This window comes from Condylura cristata, unplaced genomic scaffold (assembly GCF_000260355.1).
Source record: "Condylura cristata isolate star-nosed mole 26May11 unplaced genomic scaffold, ConCri1.0 scaffold00006, whole genome shotgun sequence".
NCBI classification, from domain to species: domain Eukaryota; kingdom Metazoa; phylum Chordata; class Mammalia; order Eulipotyphla; family Talpidae; genus Condylura; species Condylura cristata.
In genome coordinates this window covers 38,720,744-38,739,471 of record NW_004567107.1, presented here as the reverse complement: position 1 = coordinate 38,739,471, position 18,728 = coordinate 38,720,744, and the positions used below count along the sequence as shown (strand labels likewise).

The window sequence follows — 18,728 nt, the reverse complement described above, 5'->3', positions numbered from 1 at the left end:
ATCTCAAGCACAGTATGCAGAATTTTTTAGTGCAACAGTTTTTAAAAGACTACAAGCAGAAAATATTAAGTAAATTTTTATTTTCCTTATTTTTTACTTCTTAAATCGTTGTTCATTTTTGGATAGTATTTGTCTCCTCCCCTCAGTGTAGTCCCCATAGTTCTCCCACACCACAGCACTCTTTGCCCGTCACCACAGTCCCTTGTGCTCTTCCCTTCCCTGTTTCCACTCTCTCCCTCCCCCTGCCCTACTGTGTACCACAGACATATAGGCAGCTTGCAAGTTTTATCTTATTCCTGGCCCTTTGTTCAGTTTCTTTTATATATTCCACATATAAGTGAAACCATCTGATATTTATCTTTTTCTTTCTGACTTATTTCACTTAGCATAATCCCTTCCCAGAGTGAAAAAATTTTTTTTTCGTTAAAGATTAAGTTTTATGGAACCAGACTAGTTTGCTATTAATCTCTACACAGATTTATTTTGGTTTAATCATATTTGTGATCCTAGGAAACTAACAGCATGTCAATTAACTTTTTTTTAATTTTATAATAGTTTATTTTTACATATTTTTGCACATTTTTCCATCTCATTTGCAATCCCCTTAGGTTTCCCATCACCATATCACCCATGTGCCATCACCATAGTCCAGTGCATTTCCCTCCCCCCACTGTTTTCAATCCCATTCCCCACTACACCCCCACAAAATGTCTCTGGTATATAGCTGTTCATCATTATCATTATTTTCTCACCTGTTCATTATATTCCTGCTATGAGAGAAACCATCCGGTATTTTTCCTTTTCTTTCTGGTTTTCTCTGATATATGTTTTCATAGATGACAGTAGTTTCCTGATATATTTTGGTGCTCCTTCATTTGGTGCATATATGTTAATGATTGTTATGTCTTCTTGTTGTATTATCCCCTTAATCATAATGTAGTGGCCTTTTGTGTCTCTTTTAAACTTTTTTAGTTTGAAGTCTATTTTATCTTAGTTGTTCCTGCCTTCTTTTTTGGTCCATTTGCTTGTAGAACTGTTTTCCATTCTTTCATTTTCAATATGTTTTTATCTTTTGCACTTAGGTGTGTTTCCTGCAAACAGCAGAACGTTGGGTTCTGTTTTTTAATCCATCCTGTGTCTTTTTACTGATGAGTTTAATCTAATTACATTTAGAGATAATATTGATATACTGGCACCTACATTTGCCATTTTGATTCTTTTGTATTTTTATTCCTTATTTTGAACTGTTCTTGTTCATTCTTCTGTTGGATTTGATTTGAGGGTTTCTTGTAGTATTTTTTGGAGTGGGGGTTTAGTCATGATGAAATTGTGGAGTTTCTGTTTGTCTGAAAATGTCCTTATTCTTTCTTCGTAGAGGAAGGAGTTTTGCAGGATAGAGTGTTCTTGGTTGGCATTTAATGCTTTGGAGTTTGTTGAATATGTCCCTCCACTCTCTTCTTGCCCATAGTGTTATTTCAGAGAAGTCTGATGTCATCCGGATCGGTTTCCCTTTATAGGTTATTTGTTTCTTCCCTCTTGTCATTCTCATTATCTTTTCCTTGTCTTGTATTCTTGAAAGTTTTATTATAATGTGTCTTGCTGTATTTCTTCTGTCATCATGGTAGTTTGGTGTTGTTCTTCTTGCTTCTTGGATGTCTACTTTCATCTTCATATTAGGGAAGTTCTCTTCTATTATCTCTGTGAATATTTTCTCTATTCCTTGGCCTTTCTCTTCACCTTCTGGGATACCTACAACTCTGATATTTCCTTTCCTAATGATGTCAGATAACTCTTGAAGTGTTTCTTCATTCCTTTTCCTTTTTACTTCTCTTTTTCTTTTTTAATTCTCTGTTTCTGTGTCTTTGAGGGTGCTGATTCATTCTTCCATTTCCTCTATTCTGTTTTCATTGCTTTTCCCAGCATTCTTTATCTCCCCTAGTGGCCTTTTCATTGCCTGAATTTCTTCTATTTCCTATTTTTAATGTCTCATTTTCTTTCTTCAGTTCATTGATTGCTTGTCTTGTGTCTTTTTTTTTTTCTTTTTTATTTCTTTCATTCTTTGCATTCAACTCGATGGCTTGCCTCATTTCATTTTTTTTTCCTTCTCATCTTCTTTTTGTTTACTTATTATGGTGATTCGAATTCTATATCTGGTAGGCTGAGCAGTTAGTTCTTCTATTTCTTTGGTGGTTTCTGCTGACTGATCTTTTTGAGGTGAACTTTTCCCCTGTGGACTTGCTTGAATATTTGTTTGTCTTCTTTTCCCTGTGTGGAAAGTGGCAGTGACTATCTGACGTTCTTTGTGGCTGTTCAAGACAGTAGCATTAAGGCTTCATCTGTTGAGTTTTTAATTCATTATAGGACATGAAATTCTTTGGATTGTGGAAAGTAATTTCCTCATTAATTAACACAACACCTTTAAAAATTAGGGAACTAGTTTGCATGGAGGTGTATAACATCGCACAACTAGGCAGGAGCAGAATCAAGACCAGAATCTAGGTCCTTCAACTCTGAATCCAGTGACCTTTCTAATAATCTTGTCTTCAGTATTATAGTGGACGATGCTGACTTTCTAAAATCATTGACTGATGAAGACTAAAATCGTTTAAAGGAACATTGGTTTTCCCTTAAATTGTTTTTCACTGAAACTCTGTGCCATCTAGAATTATAGCTAGGGTTAATTATAGCTTGTCAAGACCAGGCACTGGGCCAAGTCCTTTAGCTGCTTATTCATTATGTACTTGTAGCAGGACTGGCCAAAGCTTTACCGCGGGTGTTTGGTTGTTCCTGGCAATTAGGAGGAAATTGCCCTACATAAGCAATATAGCACAGAGTGGAGTCATCTGAGATCATCTTTCCCCACAGTGGGAGGGAAAATGTTGATAAGGCAAAATAGGTCATTAATACCAACATAGATCAACTTTTGTTCACCCAAAAGTGTGTTTTATCCCCTTATTACATTTTGTTCTTCCATACTCAAAGGTAAATGCTGTTTTTTAGTTTTCATTTTGTAGAATTCAAGGAAGTAGGCTTGAACTCCTTCAAGTCAAAATGTCCATGTAATTTTATATTTAATGTCTTGATTGAGAAATTACATGTGGTTGTATGAACTTGAGCATCTCTTGTTATTATTCTGGAGTCTCATCAGGCTCGCTGGTAACTGCCAAAGGGATTTCAAAGGAGCAGCAACTTCAGTAGAAGTTTTGTGCTGAATATGACTTCTAATAGTTTCTTTTTTACCTCTGTAAAGTGGTGTGCTGAAGACTGCTTCATGCCCGTGAGTCAGCCGTCAAATCTTTAAGCACAGCCACTACTAGAAATAAAATCACATAAAGTACAATCAAATGAGTTCTGTTATTTAAGATAATGCTCAAAATCTCCCCTTCCCAATTATTTTACTGTTTACTAGTACCTACTCTTATCTGCTCCTCAGTTTCTCTGTATGTATTTTATCTGTACAGGTATATCTCAGAAAGATTGTGGGTTCTGGTCCAGACCACCACAGGAATGCAAATATTGCAATAATGTCACATGAATTTTTGGTTACCCAGTATGCATGAAAGTTATGTTTACAATACACTGTTGTTTGCTATGTAGACAGCATATATCTAAAAAAGGTACATTAGTTTAAGAATGAATGATAAATAAATACAATAAATACTTTTTTTGCTAAAAATTGCTAGACATCATCTGAGCCTTCAATAATCATTTTGCTGGTAAAGGATCTTATAAAAATATGCAAAACCTGCAGGTTTCAATAAAGCAGCACCATAAGCCGAGGTGTGCCTGGAGAATGGAAATGCCCTAATGGTGTGTGAACAGTGGGCATTCCTTTCCAGCTCCCTATTCTATGACATCACACTGGTAGATTGAAGTAGAAGCATTTTTTCCAGAGCATTGTCCAATGGTGTAAGTCAGGGATAGGTTAATTGCTTTGTTAGTTCTGTTTTTTTAAAAGAGTGTTGTAGGTGTAGCTATTACATTGTCAGTAGCAAAAATATTACACAACTATTTTTCAAGCATTTGAAAGCTTTTCTTGTTCCCAGAGAAGTGGTTGATATCATTGACAGATGAAGTTCTGTCTAAATATTTATTTCATTTTTGTCTTGTTATAAAAGGAAATATCAACCAACATCATGTTGGAACTACACATTTATCGATTTTATATCCATAGGTGGATATGAAAATGCTTTAAAAATCAGCAAAGCACTCTGACAGTCTTACAGTAAAGATGATTGCATATTTTATTATTTATAGATCTCAGGCAACACATTCTTTGTCAGTAAAATTTATAATAAAATTATATACATATATATGTGCAAATATATATATTTGCATCTCATTTTCCCCCAGGGTACTTTGATCCATAAAATGTCTATAATTATGTCTGTTATCATTGTCAGTGATAATACTAGTAGCAGCTAAAATGTGCTGAAAGCAGTGATACTATATAAGTGTCATTTTACTAAATCCTCACAAATGCTCTTATAGTGCCAGAGACAAGGAGAAAATGGTGAAGGGAAATTCCCAGCTCTAGTGTAGAAGAGAGCATTAGCAGGTGCCTCTGAGGACAAAGAGCATGGTAAACATGTGCATACAAGCTGTTCATATCGACCTTGTGATAAAGAAGGAAGACAATTTATGTCACCAGTCTATGGAACAGGAACAAGGTCAGAGAGATGGACTAACTGCCCAAGTCCCAGCCAAGTAACTAACTAGAAAAGGAAACCCAGAGCAGAGAATTAGGCTCTTTAGTGCCTACTCCTAAATCAACTCAGATGTAACATAACAGCTTCATCTGAGGAAATGTTATGGAGGACTCTAAATGGTAATACTTTGAGGGCATTTTCATTAATAATCCGTGAGAAATTCTACATCTAGAAAATTTAGACAGATATTCAAAGTAGTCAGAACTTCTCAGACATGGATAGATTAAATGGGGAAAGGTATGATTTTAATCATAGTGTTAAACATTAATATTTATACTTACAGATTGGGAAGCACATTAACACACAACAAAAGGCAGGTATATGAATAGTGTGAAGTAATGGGTCACATATTTTATAGTGTTGTACAAAGTGCCTTATTACTTATTAGTTGACTTATGTGTGCTTTCTGAAAGGTAGAATTTATTGAGTGTGATGCACAGTAAATGGTTACATATCTGAATCCAGTAAAGTCACTGGTATTCAGCATTCTCAAACCCCAGCCAAGTCCGGCCTCCAGAGCCTGCCCACAGCCCTCCCAGACACTCAGCACCAGCCTCAGAGGCAGTGGCTGACATCCTCCCCCATCCTCCCCCTCACTCGTTGCCAGGTTCCCCAAGACGGGTCACGGTGGTCCCAGGTCACTTACAGAAGCATACCAACCCAATTCTAGATGGTACATACCTCACTGCTTTATTCTTCTAAACCAGTATTTCTTTTTCAACTCTTTTTTAAATTTTAGATGTGGTATTTATTTAACAACAACCAGACACACTGGCGTTGAATGCCTATGGCCAACTTCTCTAAAGTACTATTTTCCAAAAAGTTACTGTAGAAAATAATACATGTGCAAATCATGTTTTTATCATGCTAAGTGTATTTGGAATTTATCCTATTTTCCATAGGTGGTTACAAACTCTTCCTCTGAATCATTTTTTGACAACATATATTGGTATATTTTAATACAAGTTATATGTGGTATATGACACAATGATTTGGTACTTGTACATAGTGAAAGGATTTCTACATTCAAACCAGTTAACATTCCCAGACATAGTTACCTTTCACATATTTGTGTGGTGAGATGACCTAAACTCTTTACTCTCAGCCAATGTCCAATATACAAAACAGTAGATTACCTGGAGTCGCCATTCTGGACTGGAGACCTCAGGCCTATTCCTCCTAGAGAACTGCAACTTTGTACCCTTTGAACAAAGTCTCCCATTTCACATCTCCCTGCCTCTGGCAATCACATTTCTATGTATTTTTGAGGTTTTACATAGAAGTGAGATAATGCAGTTTTTCTTTCTAGCTCTCCAAGCCAGTGTATTTTTAAATATAGTTTCTAGAACCACTTGCTTCAGAAACAGCAAGTTGTTAAGAAGGCGACTGACTACCTAGGTCTATTGGGGATTCTACTACACATTCAAGTAGAAACTTTGGTTCTAAAATACCCAGTTTTTTTCCCATAACTTATTAAGACGGAAGGGCCACTTCCCGAGATGGTTAAGCTGAGCCATGATTTGGAAACCAGAAAAAGTTCCAGTTCTGCTCAGAGACACCAATGTTCTCTATCCCTGAAATCATCTCAGCCAGGGAGATCCTCTTCCAGCCACCTCCCATTCTTTGCTTACTGGGGTCTTGTTCAATTTCTCTCTCCCTAAACTACTTGTACTCCTAATGACTCAGGACAGGGTGCCGACCCATCCAGCAGAGACCAGCAGTTTCTGTGACATTTTCCGATTATTCAAGTCAGAGCTTATAATTACTTTGCTGTTGCCCAGGCCATGTATGAGGAACTTTCCTGTCGTTGTGCTTCTCTCTGAAGCTTGCAGGCACACTGAAAATCAATTCTGCTTATGGTTTTCCAATAGCCCTGAACAGTTATAATTACAATCTATGTCTGCGATTTCAGAGCTGCCTTGTAATTTGTTCCTATATTATTTTTTTCCAGCAACCTCTGTAGACTGGATAGTAATTTGGATGTTGACTAACCGATAGAACTTCTAGGCTGACTGTGGTCGTTTTAACCCTGTGGATTTTTAGTATCTTGATGTGAATAGGGCCTGAGAACAGTGTGAAAGCTAAACCACAGATATGCAACAATTCCTAGTAGATAAGAAAGTTTCAACAGACTCTGAAGAACTGCCTTGCTTTTTAAAGACAGAAATATAGTGTCAGCAAAGAATGGGAATTGTACTTTTCTCAAGTACCCAAGATAGAGATGTCCCAAAGGTTAAGGATACTTCTTGAGTGTCAGGGCAAGAGAGGGAAGTTAGAGAGACAGACTATGCCAGCAAGGTGTTCCTCTATGGTTTTAAAGCAGTCAGATTCCTAGGGCCGCAGTAACGAAGCAGTGTGTGGCCTAACAGTTCTGCCAGCCAGAGTCCATTAGCTTGACAGTGTTACTGGCTTCTAAGGGCTGTGAGGGAGAATCCGTTCCATGCTTGTTCTCAGCTTACTGGACCTTTTGCCGCCTTTGGCCTATAGAAGCATCACTCCAATGTCTGCCTTCATCTTCATGTGTCCTCTTCCCTGCCCACGCATCCCTGCATTCAAGTCTCCTCTTCTCTTGTGTTTATTTTTTTTATTGTAGTATTTTTGTTGCAGGTAACAATGACTTATAATATTGTGTATAATTTGAACATATAGGTTCATGCCTCTTCAGCTGCTTCTCTTTTCATAAGGACAGCAGGTATATTGGACTAGGGCCATCCTACTCCACCAAGAGATCATTTTAGTTAATAGTTCTGCATTAACCTTATTCACAAATAAGATCACATTCTGAGGTACTGGGATCTGTTACCTCAATATACCACATCATGTCTCTGAACTAAGCTTTGTTTCTCTAGATATTCTTTTCAATCCTGATAGCAAGCAAGTGTGAAGAGATTGTTGAGCATCTGACAGCAAATTACTGTCGGTGGGAATTATGTCACTGAGGTGCAATTTAGAGGGACAATGGTGGCAGTTTCACCTCCTCAGTTTGCCTTAAATCCTATGGATCGTTACCATACATGACAGAGGCATTTCCATTTCAGCATGTAGTGTTTTTCATCTGCTACTCTGAGCTCAAATGCTGGTTTCCTGGGGAAGTTTAGGATTCTAACTAGGTTAAGAATCAAAGCATATACAAATGAACAAACAAAAAAGCAAGAGCAAACCTTTACACTTTGACAACAGAATGATGGTTACCAGGGGAGAGAGAGAGGGCAATGGATTTAGGGCGGTGTCAGGTAGAGCAGACCAACTGGATGGTGTGTGCATATTTGGTGGTGGGCAAGGATGTGGAGTGAAACTATATACCTGAAGTCTAGAACATATTGTGATTTGTTACCTCAATACAAAAAAAAAAAAAAAAAAAGGAGCAATTAAAAAAAAAGAATTGAAGCTTTTGGAAGCTTTAAGTATCTTATCAAATCCAAAGATCTGATTTTTACAGAGGAGGATTCTGGGACCCAGAGGCATTATGGCTTACCCAAGTAAAGCACATACAGCTACCTGGTGCCAGGATTCAGCTACCCTGACTCTTGTTCTAGCTCTTTCTCCTGCATGCTATGCTGCTCCTCCCAACCATGGCAGCCATGCTCTCTGTGATTTAAAAGGTCCCTCACTCCTACTGCCACTATAGGGCTTTTCTCTAGCAAGAGAGTACAAACAACTGTGTTTTCATGCCACTTATCTGGGGCTGTTGTGTAGACTATTCATGTTACATCATTTTTTTTTTTTTAATCCCTTAATCCTTACCTCAGTGACCTACTTAAATACATTACCTCTGAACTCCATGGATAAGAGTTCTGAGAAAGGAACTAATTCTGGCGTTAGGCTCTGCCAAATATGGACAGGAAAACACATTTTCCAAGAGAGCAGAAGCCATTCAGTATTGTGAAGTTCAATAGAAATTTCTTTGTCAAGACCTTGCTTTGTTGTTGTTTTCCTCGGTGGATTTTTTTTCATGCTCTTGTATTTTATAATGATGATGACCGTGTAGTTACTTGCTTTTTAGCACTTACTTTACATCTCTCCAACTTATTCGAAAGTCTTTTTTACATCAGTGAATGAACCATATCAGAACTATTTATTGACATAGTTTGCCAAGTTGATATCCAGTGGACATTTGAGTGTAGATTTTTTTAAAGATTTACTTATTATGCATACAAGAACTGGGGTACAGGCCAGAGTGGGGTAAGAGGATTCACCAGAGACAAGGTGGGGAACAGAACAGGCAGATTGACTGAAATCTGCTGAGGGGAGCAGTAGGCAGGACAGGAGAGGCCTATATGGGTCAGCTCCCTGGCTGGGGATCAAACTCGCGCTTCATTGGCTGCAGAAAGCCTCCTACTACTGTGCTTTATCCTGTTGCACCACCAGGAAGGGCCCACATGTGAGTTTTGTGAAGAGAAAAGTAGATACTGTTTTTGAAACTAGCAGCTTATTGAAATATTTCTTATGTAAAGTGCACAAATCCTAAGTGTATATTTCCATGAATTATGACAAATGTATTCACTCCAGTAACCATTAACTACATGAACATAAAGAACACTCCCATCACACCAGAAAGTCCCTGCTCCAATTCAGGACCTCCAAGATCACAGACATGCTCCTTTGTTTTCTTCTAGAAAGTTTAGGTTTAGTTTTCACATCTTATCTGTGAGCCATTTGATTTAATTTACTTTCCATTAGACTACCAACATTTCTTTTGCTGTTGATAAGTATCATTCCTGCTCCTCAGAAGTCAGATAATCAAGTAAGAGTAATAGATTTTACAGCTCTCCAACTTACTTGAAAGTCTTCTTTACATCAGTGACCCAGTAATAATCGTAATTACAGTAATAGATTTGTAATTCAGAAATGAATACACGTGTATGTTTTTCTTTTATAATGCTGGGGCGATATAAGAAAACAGCAAGGGACTCATTCTCTGCAGTGACTGGATAGTTTGAGGCAGTGCCTGAACTCAAATTCAGGCACCCCCACTTATTTCCCATATTTGACCAGTCAGCCTTAACGTTCTCATGTACAAAACAAATAGGAAGAAACCCCTCCAAGCAGGGTACCTGTAATGATTAAGTGAAATAATGTCTGTAGATGGTCATCAGTATAAACAGTTACAGTCAGTGATGACTGCTGGTTTTTAGTGTGTGGGGGAGGGTGTTGGAAAGAAAATTAAATCTTACTGAGATCTTTGCTGATAGAGGCCGCTGAACTTAGATGAGGGCATCTTTTTGAAAAGGTTTTCCCCTGCAGCTACCACCCACACAGGCGCATATACCCTCCTCCCAGGGAGGCCCTCACCTCATTTCTTGCTTGGTAGTGAGGCTGCAGGTAGTGAAAGTTCAGCTGCTGTCAGTGCTCAGGGAACCTTGGCTTGTGTCCCCAGAAGGAACAGAGCTGGCAGCACAAGGCTTGCTGCTCTCTCTGCCCTCCTACCTCATAGTGGCTCCCCTCTGGGTAGGTGCCATGCCTCCGGCACTCAGGCCCCCAGGAGAGGAATGCTAGCTCCAAGCCCTGTACCCAGAGGCGGCCATCATTCAGCACCGGAATCTGCCAGTCTGCTTCACCTTCCTTAGAAACAGGCTATTCTAAAAATAGCAAAAGTTAGGAGAGCACAGAAGAGCAGCAGCCTGCTGGAAGCTGAAGAGGAGAGAAAGAAGCTGAGCCTCCTGACAGTCCGTTTGCAGGTTGGGGTCAGGCTGGTAGGTGGTGAAGCAGTCTGAATGGGGTGACCTTGACCAAGGACATCTCCCTTCCCTGAGTCCCCCAGGAAGTCCTGCAGACTTGCCTGTACACTCAGCAAGGAGCTTAGCGTGGAGCTGCTCCGTCCTGAGGAGGAGCAGAGGTGTGCTTCACGCCAACACTCTCCAGGTAGAGATCACAACACCCAGGGCCGCACTTCACAATTGTGCGCTGGTGTGAGCCTCCACCGTCAGCCCGCCCAGCAGTAGGAGCTTTGCGGAGGGGCTAGCTTTGGCTTGGCCATGGCATCAGCAGTGAGCCTTGCTGGAACAAACCTACCTGCACACAGAGTGTCTCTAGAACTGAACAAGTGTGTTCAGCCTTTAAGTTAGACCAGACTGTCGTCGTGGGTTTTCTCCGTGAGTATAGGCTTCCTGTCCACAATTGTTATCATTTAATGTTCAGGTAGCTAAACTTAGACTACCAAAAAAAGGGCTTCTTCCCAAAGCTTTGTGCTAAATCTGTGTAGACAAGCAGACCTCCTCAAAGCCTCCCTCTGGCCCCAGGAGCAGGCAGGTCCAGAGCCGCGGTGATGCTGCCATTCCCTTGCAAGGGGAGCACTACCCTCTGCTGGCCTTTCTTTACTTGGTTGTCCGACTTGCTCTTCTTGATGACCCTGTGCTGTGGGCTGGGAAGGGACTGTCCTTGCCATTTTTAGATGAGGAACCAACAGCTCAGTGTCATGACTTGCCCAGCATTTTACTAATAATCAGAGCAGCACAGCCAGTATCTAGGCCTCCACCTTTAGTCCAGATGCTCTCTGGGGTTTTTTCCCCAATGGTAGTCGGTCTATTTTTAAAGGGCAAAAACTTCTTAATGAGAATCAACCTAAAATATGGCATAAATTTAAGTTAAAGTTAAAAGAACACAGAGGTTCCATTTAACCTTGATGTTGGAAATATTTTCCTTCATCATTCGTGACTTTGAAACTAGAGTGACGTGAGCCTGATTTACTGTTGGCCAGTTATGAGCAGATATTCATAGTCTTGGTAATATAAACTATGTATTGACTTTCTTATTTTCAAGCCAGTCTGTAGACAGAACAGGAAAAAATTGATTGTAGCTGCAATATAGATTATAAATAGTGGCAGATATGACACGTGGTCTACGGCTAATTTTTAAGTGTGAAATACAAAGTGAAAGGGAAAAGCAGGGACAAAGATGAAATAAGGTAGGAAATTAGATATTAGCTAATACATGGTTGATGGAATTAACAAAGTTATTAAGAATATCATGCACCGTGGCAAAGTAAAATATAAATAGCAAGTGTTGGGAAAAAGCAGAGTATGAGGGTCAGTGTCCTTCATTTTGAATCAACAGGTTCCCACATTAGTTTGAGAATATCTTTTATTCACTGATTCAAGAGACAAGGAGGAGCCACCAGAAGAACTAAAAAGGGATGTGATCAGGGAGGGGGGGCAGTGGACAGGGCAGGAGGTTGTAGCTTTGTCATCCTACATCATCTATAATTGTGGGATATTATTTGGTTAAAAATATTAAGGCAGCAAGACCATTTCTTTTGAAAGACTTTTAAAACTGGCTCACACCATATGTTCCCTGAGCAAATGCATCCGTGGGAATTAGCTATAAACATTCATTAGAGCTGCAAACAGAAATCAGAGTGTTCCATCTACAAAACCATCAATGACTGTTTTCAGCCATCCAGCCAGCCTAGTGCTCTCCAGTGAAGCCAAACTAATGTCTCTGGGGCGAGACTGGTGTGGCATCAGGGAACCTTTAACGTCTGTCTGTGCCCAGGGGGAGGCTGGGAGGACGTGAAGTTCCCCTCGCTGTACCGCTTTTGCCTGTGACAAGTCTGCAACGTGTGCAGAGAGCAGAGCAGCTGAAGAGTGCTGGCAGCTCCTCCTCTCTTATAAGGAAAGAGCAGAACTGGATAGATTAGCAGTTTCCTGAGTGTCTTGTTGCAAATTAGGCGCAATTAGCCCTCAGACAGTCTGAATGGAGGGAACTTTGGAGAGGCTTGACAGTGCGGAACCAGGCAGGCTGCCAGACTCTTAAACCCAGTCACGTAGCATTGCTTCTAGAAATGGATCTTCCCCAGCTGTGGGGCTGAGGAATGGCAGGCCCTCTGACTTCCCCCACCACTGGGTTAGAGGGCATCCCTCCCTGGAGAGACACTCTTCCTTCTAAGTGACCCCCTAAAACAGAAATCTGGGAAATTCTCCACCAGAAAAATTAGAAATTGATTCTATATAGGCTTGTGCTCAGTTACAGTAAGGAAGCAGGGATTGAACAAGACTATTCTTCAATGTCAGAATTAAAGAGAAACAAATGCAAGTGTGTGGCACAGACATTTAAGTGAAAATCCTTTATTAGAAAATATTTTACCTTGTTGGACAACTTCAAAGAGGAAAGAATTTGCTATAGGCTTTTGGAGGCAGATTATTTGGGTTGGAGGTTTATTTTTTCATTATCTCCCTACTCTTAATAATTGCATTCATGTTTTTTGAAGTAGTAATGGGCATAGACATGTACATTTAATACATATTCTAGAAGTTCTTAAGCCCAGGTAATACTTTGTCCTGTGTGAAACATTTCTTGGTACATATATCTTCTAATCACTTTGCTAAAAATGACTTATCAAAATGTTAAAATATACTTACTCTTTTGGCTGGGACCCAAAACAAAAGTAAGTTCTGAGACTGCAGGCCTTGTAGAGCGAGTGGTCAAAAACCAGTTTTGCGACCCTTACTTGACCATCCGCCTCCAGCCTCTAAGAGGTTAGTGTGGTCAAGAAAAGTATTCCAGCTTAGAGTGCGATCTTTAGAGTTATCAGGGAGTGGGGGGTACCTGCCCCTTCCCAGGGAAAGGGACTTTTCGGCAATACTAAGAGAACTTGCTTGTGTCCCCATGGACTGGAGAGGACCTATATGTGTCCTTTAGGGTCTGACTTATGACTGAGATCCTAAAACTCCACAGGCAAGGCGAGCTTGCCTTGGAGATGGCCCAACCCACTCACTCTTGAGCCTTTTCTGTGCCATTTTTTTCTCCTTTGTACTTGTGACTAACATGTTATATATATGTTATTGTTAATATATGTTATATATATGTTATTGTTAATATATGTTAAGTATTTCTCTCATTACCTGTCCTCATTCCATGAGGCAGAGATTATTCTGATCTCTGCTACATCATAGCACCTATGACATGATGTGGATTCATGGGCATCTGCAGCCCATGAATTACCATTATCACCCATCACTACAACGACCCTGAACACTCAGGATTATTCTCATTTTCCCTGTGGGGAGCTCAGAAGGGCTAAGAAACTCACCTGGTATTACACACAGCTAAGTGGAAGAGCCAAAATTCAAAGCCAAATCATCTGATTCCCAAGTTCATACTCTGCCTGTAATAATTTATCAGTTCAGATGTCTGTGCCTTAAGAATATATCATTTCTAGTCTAAGATTCTCAGATGCCAATTCCAGACTTTCCTCTCAGTACATACAAAATAAGAAAGGTAACAAATATAAAGACTAGCTGGTTGTGTAGCATTCACTCAGTGCCAAGACCTAGAGAATAAACCAGGTTATTTTGAATATATTTAAAAGGACTTTACTAACAACTCACACAGAACTATATATTTTACAGTGTTCTTTCTATAAATTCCATGTGGCAGACTTTTTTTTTATGTAAGATTTATTTCTGTAAGTATCAAACACTTGGAATCTTATGTTAACCTTAGTCTCCTTGTTAACTATTAGATATTTTAAAACTGTTTCTAAAATTGTAAGATATACATAACCAAATTTACTAACTTCATTTTTAACATACAATTCGGTCATGTCAAGTATATTCACACTGTTGTGTGAGCAACTGCCAGAACTCTTTTCATCTTGCAAAACAAACTCTGGACCCATTCAACAATACTCCCCACTCCCCATCTGCTCACACCCCTAAAAAATATCCTTTGGTTTTTGCTATGAATTTGACTATTATAGGTAACTCCTAAGTGGAATGATACACTGTTGTTTTGACTCATTTCATTTAGCAAAATGTCCTCCAGGTTCATCCATGTTGTAGCAAGTGTCAGAATTAGCTTCTCTTTTTAGACTAATATTCCATAGTATATATACAGGTGTGTGTTGCTTGACGATGAGGATATGGTCTGAGAAATTATCATTAAGCAATTTCATCAATGCACTCACATGAAGTATAGTTATACGTACCTCGTATACACCCTGCGTCTAACCTGGGTGTACCGTGGGGGAAACCACCGTTATATATGCTGTCTACTGTTAACTAAAAGTCTTTCTGTTGAGTGACTGTCAGGCCACATTTTGTTTATTCTTTCATCAGACAGTGGACACTTCGGTTGCTTTTTACTTATTGGCTAGTAATGAATAATGTTGTTATGAACATGAGTTTGCCAGGGTTACCAAGCAAAGTACCATAGACTAAGTTGGCTTAAACCACAGACATTTATTTTCTCCAGTTCTGGGGGCTAGAAGTTTAAGATCAAGGTGTCAGGAGGGTTGAATTCTTCTGTGGCCTCGCTCCTCGGGTAGGAAATGACCATCTTCGCCCTCTGTCTTCACATCTTCTCTGCTCCATGTGTGTCCTAATCTTTTTCTTACTTAGAGACACTTTCATTGGATGAAAGCCCTGTGATCTCACTCAACTTTAACTAGCTCTTTAGCAACTCCATCTCCCAACACAGATATACTCAAAAGTAGTAAACAACAAAGGATACTGTTCAGGCCATAACCCTGGGTAACAAATACGAGATTCTGTTTTCCATTCTTTGGATTGTATACCTAGAAATGGGATTTTTTGAGGAACATTGTACAGCAGGTTTTGTCCTTTTCATTCCCTAAAACCTTTCTGCCCCTTATGTTTTTTTTTAAAGAACAAAGATCTCCATGGCTGACATCAAGCATCTTGTGCCATGTGTGTTTTTGCTGGTTGATGTAATTATTTTGAAGTTCCTGGACAGTTTCGCCTTAACCACTTGGGCTTTTTCCATGGCAACTTTTAAATTTTCAACAGAGCAGACCATAGCAAATGTGCTTATTGGAAAACAAGTTTCAAATTCTAACTCTGCTCAGCTACACTGTGACCTCGGGCAAGTCCCTGTGCCTCAGTTTCCTCATCTAGGAAGCAGCGGTCTTTGGGCTGACCAGCACCGAGGGGGTCAGGCAAGGATGGAGATGCAAGTGAGCAGAGCAGGCTGGGTTTGGTGCAGACGAGGGCGGTGGAGACCCTGGAGAACTGAAAAGGACATGCCCTGTTAAAGAAAAAGTGGCAGCCTCATATTGTCAGGCCAAGGTCACTAGCTCTTCTGGTTTCTCATAAGAATTTTGTATTTTGGGCCCAAGGCAGCAGTGGAAAACTCAGTTTTTCATGAGAATTTCCTGTTACTTAATTTGTCAATAATTCCAACTAAAAAAAAAATCTTTTTGGGCCCCAAATACACTTCTCCCTGCCAGAATGGGTCTGTGGATGAGCAGTTTGCAAACTCCAGGCTGGACACCCTCCAAGATGAAGGCCCCTGTACCTGGGCTCTGTGCGCCAGCAGTGCTGGCCCTGCAGGTGGTCCCCAGGCTCCCAGGCTGTGCCTGCTGTCCCCACCTCAGGGCCAAGAGCAAAGGGGCACTGGGCGCTCTCATTTTGTCAGGGTCTTCTTTGCTGTTAGGAAAAAAAAAATGGTTTTGAGTAACAAATAAATCAGGGATTTAGTCCAAAGAAAGTTCCAAAGTGTGTATGCCCTAAAGTATCTGTCTATTTATTGGCAGATCTAGCTATCCATCAATCAGATTTCTAATCTGTCCTGAGAGATCAAGTTTAGAATCGTAAGTGCCTTGTAAAACATTTTCCCATTTAAGATGTATTTCACTTACCACAAAATTCACTCATAGTTTTGTGTTTTTAATATAGTCCCCAAAAAGTAACTTTTACCAAAATTAATTTTAAAATGTTCACTTCCCCAATAAGTAATGTAATGCCTAACAGCTATCATTGCCTAGCTCATCCCTCACTTATGGCAACCCCTAATCTGCTTTTTGGCATTTGAAGCTTTTTCTCTATAGATTTGCCTCTTCTGTACATTTCACACTCATGAAATCAGACAGTATGTGGTCCCTTGAAACTGCCTTTTCAAGGTTCACGCCTGTTGCAGCCTTCATTATTTTTTATTGTCAAATAATATTTCTTCGTATGAATTATATGTACAAGCTTGTGGTGCGGGTATATACTGTCTCTCTTGTTGGGTCTTATGGTTTTTAGCTCCCACCAAATTGTTTTTCAAAATAGCTGTTATCACTTTATAATTCCCATCCACAATGCAGGTGGGGAGGGGGGCACCAGTTTCTACACAATCTTGCCAACACTCATTATTATCTGCTTTTTATTAGAACCTTTTTAGTGGGTACAAAGTGTTATCCCATTGTAATTCTGATTTGTATTCCCTGATGGCTAATGATGTTACATATCTTTTCATATGCTTACTGGTCATTTGTATTTCTTTTTCTGGGACATGTATTGAGATCCTTTGCCTAGTTTTGTAGGATTTACATCCTAAGAGTTCTTTGTATATTCTGGATACAGGTTCCTATGAACCTAATTTTTGTTTAGTAAATTTGGGGAAGTTCAGAATATTCTACTTCCTAAGAAACTATTTAGTATATATGAAAAATGATAAACACTAACAGACTTATAAAATGATTATCAAATTTTAACCATATGATGCTGAAGAAATCTATTTTTTCTGTGTATTTTAGCTAAACTAATTGACAAAAGTACCTATTACATCCCAAAGGACAATCTATTTTTCCATTTTAGTTTTCTATTACCTATATCAGTGGCTTACTCATAGTTTTCAAAAAGAAAAGATAAAATTGGGTTGAAAAGATGGCAAAATGGGCTCCTAGGAAGGTAAACTCTGGTCATAAGAAGGCAGGAGAAAGATTCATTTACTATTAGATTAGGTAGGGGTTTCTTATTTAAAACACTTCTTAGAACATTCTTGATTACTTTAGGAGGAAAATAAAAATCGTAACTAGAAAGTCAGACAAAATGGGAGAAACTTAGTTTTGAACATTGGCAAGGGAGTTACATGTTTACAAAGTAGTTTCCCAAGCAGGCTCATTTCTTACCCACAGAAGTAGTAAGTGGTATCTGAACAGTTGAAAACCAAATGCCAATGAAAACCTATCACTGCAACCTTGTTTTTAAGCCAAAACATAACCGGAGCAACATTTATTGTCACACAGTGTCTCTAAAAGCAGCGTCCCTTGAAACCTAATGGTTTACTTAACCCAAGAAAGCGGAGAGGGTTTATAGTGTGAAATCAGCAGCTCAGTGCAGAGGCCACAGTCACCCTGCTCTTCAAAATCAGAGTTGACACTCCAATTATTTATTGCTTATAACTCCATTTCAGTTTCTAGAAACCAAGAGGACTTTTTCCTACTGTGTTCAGAATTTAAGAGAAAATATCAAGCCAAACATGAAATGGCTTTAATTCCTTCATTTCCATATTCTCAGCTGTCACCAAGCACAAGATGTATGAGAAACCCCCTTACCCCTAGGTTGTATTTTTAACAGTTTCACAGTCTTCTGATCAGGAAAAATACATAAATTTGATTAAGATCCACATTATTTGATACTTTTATATTAAAAAGTTAGAATTTCTATATTTCACAAGTCTTCAGTTGAAGATGTACAAAAATAGAATTCTATGTATCTCCCAGACTACAGAAGGATAGAAGACTATAATGTCCTCAATGGTCTTTTGTCCAGCTGGGAAACTCATACAGGAACCTCCAGGGATGAGGTTAGACTGGAGTTTCCAGAAAGGGTAGCAGACCCAGGCATAAAGGAAAGTGGGACAGTGGTCAAGACATGGTCATGCCCTCCCCCTCCTCACACCTGTATCATGCTTCTTGGCCAATGACTGAAAACACTTTGTTCCTGTGAAACCTTCAAGTGGCAACTTCAGGTTAAAAATACAATTTTTATTTCAGTGGGGGAAAAGACAGAATAAAAATTTAGGGGCTCAGAAATGCACGATGTTAATACTATCAAAATGAGCCAATTACTTCCCAACAGTTAACAGTGGCTGGGACAGCCGGACATAACAGGTGGGTTCTCTTGTGCAGGGCTCTCCACTGCCAGGATCTCCCTGTATTCTCTCAGCTGTTGTCTCACTAAAGGCCACAGTACCCGGTTCTGCACACCTCCCCACCCTCATGTAATGCCGCCTGTTTGTGTGACCCATGGCCACTCTCGGTGAGACCCGGGACACATGGCCTGTTAGAAACGAACC

At 39.6% G+C, this 18,728-nt stretch overlaps 1 protein-coding gene across 1 annotated transcript in view; it reads left to right on the top strand.

Annotated features, from left to right (window-relative positions):
- PIP5K1B (phosphatidylinositol-4-phosphate 5-kinase, type I, beta) overlaps positions 1-18,728 on the top strand; it is a 269,554-nt gene that overhangs the window by 233,193 nt on the left and 17,633 nt on the right. The window lies entirely within an intron of this gene.